The sequence below is a fragment of the Pyrus communis genome, chromosome 4 (genome assembly GCF_963583255.1).
Source record: "Pyrus communis chromosome 4, drPyrComm1.1, whole genome shotgun sequence".
NCBI lineage: Eukaryota > Viridiplantae > Streptophyta > Magnoliopsida > Rosales > Rosaceae > Pyrus > Pyrus communis.
The window spans coordinates 18,623,617-18,629,616 of record NC_084806.1 but is presented as its reverse complement, the minus strand read 5'-3'; the positions used below and the strand labels follow the sequence as shown (position 1 = coordinate 18,629,616).

Genomic DNA, 6,000 nt, shown 5'->3' with positions numbered 1-6,000 from the left:
ATGAAATATCGTTGTTGCTTGAATGCATCAATAGATTGCACTAAGTTCTTGTTGCAACAAGGTCTTCCTTTTCGTGGCCATGATGAAAGTGACACTTCAAATAATAGGGGGAATTATTTAGAGCTCTTGCAATTGCTTGCGGATCATGATGAGAAAATAAAGGAAGTTGTTTTGGAAAATGCTCCAAGAAATCTCAAGCTAATTGCTCCTTCAATTAAAAAAGATTTTGTCAATTCATGTGCCTTTGAAACCATTAAGGCTATTATGAAGGAAGTGAAAGAGAGTAAATTCTTTCTATAATGGTAGATGAATCACGTGATGTCTCAACAAATGAGCAAATGACCGTGGTTTTGCATTATGTGGACAACAAAGGTCAAGTAATTGAAATGTTCGTGGGAGTCCAACATGTTACGAAACAACTTCAAGTAAAATAAAGGAGCCAATGGATGAGTTTTTGAAACTGCATGATTTGAGCTACTCCAACCTACGAGGCCAAGGTTATGATGACATGAGTAATATGAGAGGTGAATTCAATGGCCTTTAAAAAAAAAATTTGGATGAAGAAAGTTGTGCATTCTATGTTCATTGTTTTGCTCATCAACTACAATTAGCTCTCGTTGCCGTAGCAAAGAAAAACTCCGATGTTGCCACTTTTTTCACGTTGACTAATAGTTTGGTGAATGTTGTTAGATGCTCATGTAAGCGTCGTGATGCACTTAGAGAGAAACAACAAGAAAATCTCACGAAAGCTATTGAAAATGAGTGTCTTGAAACGGGACAACGATTGAATCAAGAAACTAGTCTTAAACGTGCTGGGGATACACAATGGAATTCACATTATGGTGCTTTGATTAGTTTGATTACAATGTTCTCATCTACGGTGGATGTGCTTGGCATGATTGTTGAAGATTGCTACAATGATAATGTTAGTGAAGTAAAAGGTTACTAAAAGTTATACAATCTTTTGAGTTTGTGTTCCTCCTCTTTTTGATGAACTCCATATTGGGAGTTACTCATGATTTGTCACATGCATTACAAAAGAAAGATCAAGAGATTGTGAATGCAATGGCTTTAGTTAAGACATGTAAAGAACAACTACGTTGCATGAGGAATAATGAAAATTTTGATCTTTTGGTGAATAAAATATCATCTTTTTATGTTGAACATGAAATTGAGGTACCTAATATGGATGATTCATATGTCATTCAAGGGAAGTCATTGCATAAGGCTCCATGAAAGACCAATCGTCATCATTACAAAGTGGAACTCTTTTTTGAGGTCATTGATTACCAACTTACAGAATTAGATGATCGCTTCGCTGAAGGTAACACCGAATTGCTTATTTGCTTGGCATGTTTGAGTCCGAATGATTCATTTGTAGCTTTTGATAAATAAAAGCTTGTTTGCCTTGCTCAGTTGTATCCTAAAGATTTCATGGATCGAGATAGCTCAGCATTTCAAGATCAACTTGATATTTATATTCATTTTGTGCGTTTTGATAATGATTTTTCTCGATTGCAGGGGATTAATGATCTTGCTAAGAAAATGGCGGAGAAAGGGTTGTGTAACATCCCGTCCCGAAAATATCGAAAACGTACGTGTGAAAAGACATTTTTACCCCTAGTGAGTTCTTTCACGTTATTGGTGTTTTGTGTGGTGTTGGCATGTGTTGGGCCACACACACACACACTCTCACTCTCACTGTCTCTCTGTCCCTTTCCCTGTCTCTCTCCCGTGAACCCCATTCCTTCCTCTTCCTTCGAACACGTACGGACACACACACAAACATACTAAACACCCACAGATTGAGGGAACCAAGACCACAGTCGAGCTCGTGAGGTTGAGGGGAGTGCAGCTGTACCATTTTCAGGTAAGATTATCACTGTTTTCACGTTGATTTCACGAAGGCAGTTTTGAGGTACTATTCATGCAAACGTATTTTCTCACGTTTTTGGGAAAATGAAGCTCATAGGTAGCTTAGTGGTGTCCCAAGGAGTCTCGGAATAGTTCGTTTGAAGAAATTGGACGTCGGGATCGCCGTGTTCAAAGTTGGCCGGATTTGGAGTTTGGTGACAGGTAAGATCTCGTAGTTTTTGGCTCTTAAAAGTTGTATGGTTGTGTTCTCCTAGTTTTAGGCGTCATTTTGGTGCAAAAATCACGAAAAATGGTTGAAAAACGAGAGAGAAATCGAATTAGAAGTTTTTCCAGTTTTCCGGCGCCGGCGACGGCACCGGAGGTTCGCCGGAGAAGGAGACGGAATATTCCTGACGCCGTTAACGGAATCTGTCAAAACTGACGGAATATTCCTTACGGCGTTAGTTGACGCCGTCAGCGTGCCAGGCACGTGCCTGTGCGTGGCCGGCGCGTGTGGCCGTGCCTTGGCCGGCGCGTGGGGGCGCATGCGGCGGTGGAAAAATTTTCTAAAAATTTGGGTGTGATCCTGAGGTTGTGTAGAGCACGTTGGTATATTCATTTGTCCAATTTGAGCAATGTATGAGAAGTTATTACGAGAAGTTGGTTATGTGCTATAAAAATTAACGTTTTTATAGTTGTTTCGCATATAGGTGATACGTATCCCGAGGACGAGCGTGGTCACTCGAGGCAGGGGGGCTATGACCCTTCCACATACCAGTGAGTGGGCTTTTGGTTTTCCGTATATACCTATATACTATATTTTTCCCAGAAGTTGATTTAAATGCTTATTAGTTATGCCATGCATTACATTATCGTTATTTATGCATCGTTGGTTACGTTAGTAGTTGCATATATATATATATACATATGCATATTGGGTGATGTGGACGCACAGGTAAGTGCCAGGTAAGTGTTATTCATGTTTATATTTCAGTAGTGGTTTGAGATGCTTAGAGAGCTCATAACCTGCACCCCCGGTGTTAGTGCTCCAGCCCAGAGTAGGGCATAGTCCTTCACGTGATGTTCACCTCCCGCACCACACGCTCAGCTTGGATCCAAGTTAGGTGCACAGTCCTGTCGTACAGACCACTTTAGATGGTTCCGACTCGTAGGTGACCCGCGATTATTCGCACAGCCTTCACGTGATCGTAACACTAGAGCGTATATATATGTATTACACCCAGGCCTGTCGTACAGACCACTTTAGGTGGTTTCGACTCGTGGGCAGGTTCAGTTATTGAGTTTGAGATTTGAGCTCTATATGCAGCCGTACAGGTCACGTTAGGTGACTCCGGCTGCCAGATTATATGTTGTTGACATGATTTATACCTAAGCACTTGCACTTCATTATGAGATTTTGATATGGCATATTCTTGAGCATGATTGGCATATCTATATACATACGTATATATGTTTATTTTCTGGGAAGTATACAGGTTTTACGGCGAGGGGTTAGAATGTAATTTACTAAATGGTTTTCGAAAAGCTTTGTTTTTGCCCACTCACGGTTTTGTTTTGCGCCCCTCCAGGTTCTAGTGGTTTAGCAGGTTCGGTGGTTTCCCAGAGGGCTTTTCCGGCATTTCTGACAGACACTTACCATTGTAGGGTCACCTTCGGGTGTATTGTTGTCGCATCTTTTCTTTTGGACTGCTGTAGACTAATTGCTCTAAACTTAGCGTCTCACTTACGCTAGCACTGGTTTTTATCACTTTGTATGCTAGTTTTTTATTATTTGTACTTTTTATCACTATTTTATTAGCTTCCGCACGTACACATGGTTACGTCACCTCTGCGTGGCGGCCAGCACGCCCTGATCTCGGTCGGGGTGTGTCAGGTTGCATCAAACATTTGTATATGTATATTTGCTTGTTTAATTCGCTATGGTTTTACCGATTGCAACCGCTTCAATGGAGAGGGTATTTTCTGCTATGAATATCATTAAGGGTCAACTTCACAACAAAATGAGGGATCAATAATTGAGTGATAGTTTAGTTGTTGACATTGAGAAAAATGTTTTTTCATGTATTGGTAATGAAGCTGTTATGGAACATTTTCAGACTATGAAACCTAGTCGTGGACGCTTGAATTATGATTTTATAGCTTGTAATATTGTTTTGCGTATGATTTTTTAATGAAATGTATTATATTTAACTTTTCAATGTTATTTTTGTCTATAAATTTTTTGACCTTTATTAATGGGATCCCCCGAGTTCAAAATATTGGATCCGTCACTGTTTCTAGCCTTGCTGCACTCTATTTATTAAAATAAGGTGTGGTTTATATGCCTATTCTCTAATTAAGTTTCCTATTCTATATGGAAATGGGAAAGTACTTTATTTCCTATTTTATATGGAATAGGAAAGTACACGTTCTTTCGTATTCCATATGAAATAGGAAAATAAGCGTACTTTCCTATTTCAATTAGGCTTCTAGGATGCCTAATAAGGAAACTTTGATTCTTTCCTAGTCTTTTTAGGAGAAGACTCAGTACACCTTTAATTTCCCTAATACAATCATAAACAAAATAGGAAACTAACTTTGACAAGCCAATTCCTAACAATCTCCACCTTGGTGAGTCAAACCAAGTTTTGACTGTTGCTCCCTAGAGTATCTTTAACCTTCTTGAAGCAGCTCTAGAAATCTTCAAGAATCTTTACCTTAGCAAACTTCTTGTCGCCTCATTGCACCTCAAGTGTGGCGATGCTCCACCCTAATCAATCAACAAGATTGATCAAGTAAAAGTAATGCTTGAACTTCTTGGCCGACACTATCTTCATGTGAATCTTTTCAACACAAATCTCCTTAGACTCTACCCAATCATGGATTCTGTGATATTTCACTTCAATGTGCTTTCATCTTCCATGAAAAAACATGCATTTTCACACATTTACTATCAGATTTCCTTTCGAGCTTCGACCAAAGCAATATACTATGTTTCTGTTGTCAACAATGTTGTAATTTCTTGCAGTAATGCCCTCCAACTGATTGGTCCTCCTGCGCATGTAAAGACATCACCAGAAGTTGATATTCTCTTGTCTAAGTCCCTTGCATAGTTGACATCAACATATTCCAGCACCCTGCATCCCAATATTGCTTTCTTGGATTTGCAATGCACTTGAAAACGACGTTGATTTCTTGAGCTACGTTGGGTCATGTGCATACTATGCATACATTAGGCAGCCTACGACATTAGCATAATGCACCTTTTCCATCGCTTGTTTCTCTTTTTTCTGACTTAGAACATTGTTGCCACTTAATCTGAAATGAGTTGCCAAAGGAGTTGAAACTTCCGTTGCTTCTAGCATGTTGAACTTCTCAAGAACCTTATGAATATACTTGTCTTGTGATATCCAGATTCTACCACCGATCTTAACTCTCTGAATTTCCATGTCTAAGATCTTCTATACAGCTTATGGGTGGGTTAAAAAAAACCAAAAACAAAAAAAAAAGGGACAGAACACTGAACCAAAACCGAAAAACTGAAAAAAAACCCAAACCGAAATAGGAAAAACCGAACTGAACCAAACCGAACCCCTTACACTTAATGAATGTATGCCCATGACGTTTCTTTTGTGAAACTTTGTTACCAAGTTTGAAACTAAGCCTAGGACATTTTCAAGGAGCATACTTGGTTCAATTAGGAAGGATATTCAATTGGTTATAGAAAAAAGTTTTGGAAGGCTTTGGAATTTGGATGAGCTTCTCTATTTGTTTTCTTTTGGAATGGATACGATAATCATTTTTCTTTGCAATTGAGATTGCTGATAGAATATGATTTATATGATCTTGTAAATGTACAACTACCTTCTCACTTTCTCTATTTTCTTATTATTAGTCTAACAATGTAAGCCTCTTTTCTAAATTCCATATTAAAAAAAGATCAAGTTTTATAAAATAAAATAAAAACCGAAACCAAACCAAAACCAAACTGAACAAAATCGAACTGAAAAAAAAAAAACCAAACTGAAAAAAACCAAATTGAAGTTTTGGTTAGGTTTTGGTTTTGGCAAAAAAAGTAAACCGAATGAAACAGAACCCACCCCTAATGCAGCACCTAGATCCTTCATGTTGAACTCTGCACTCAAC

General features: G+C 38.7%; 1 pseudogene; it reads left to right on the top strand.

Annotated features, from left to right (window-relative positions):
• On the top strand, positions 1 to 4,967 carry LOC137732812 (uncharacterized; annotated as a pseudogene).
• Positions 4,968 to 6,000: the final 1,033 nt, after the last annotated feature.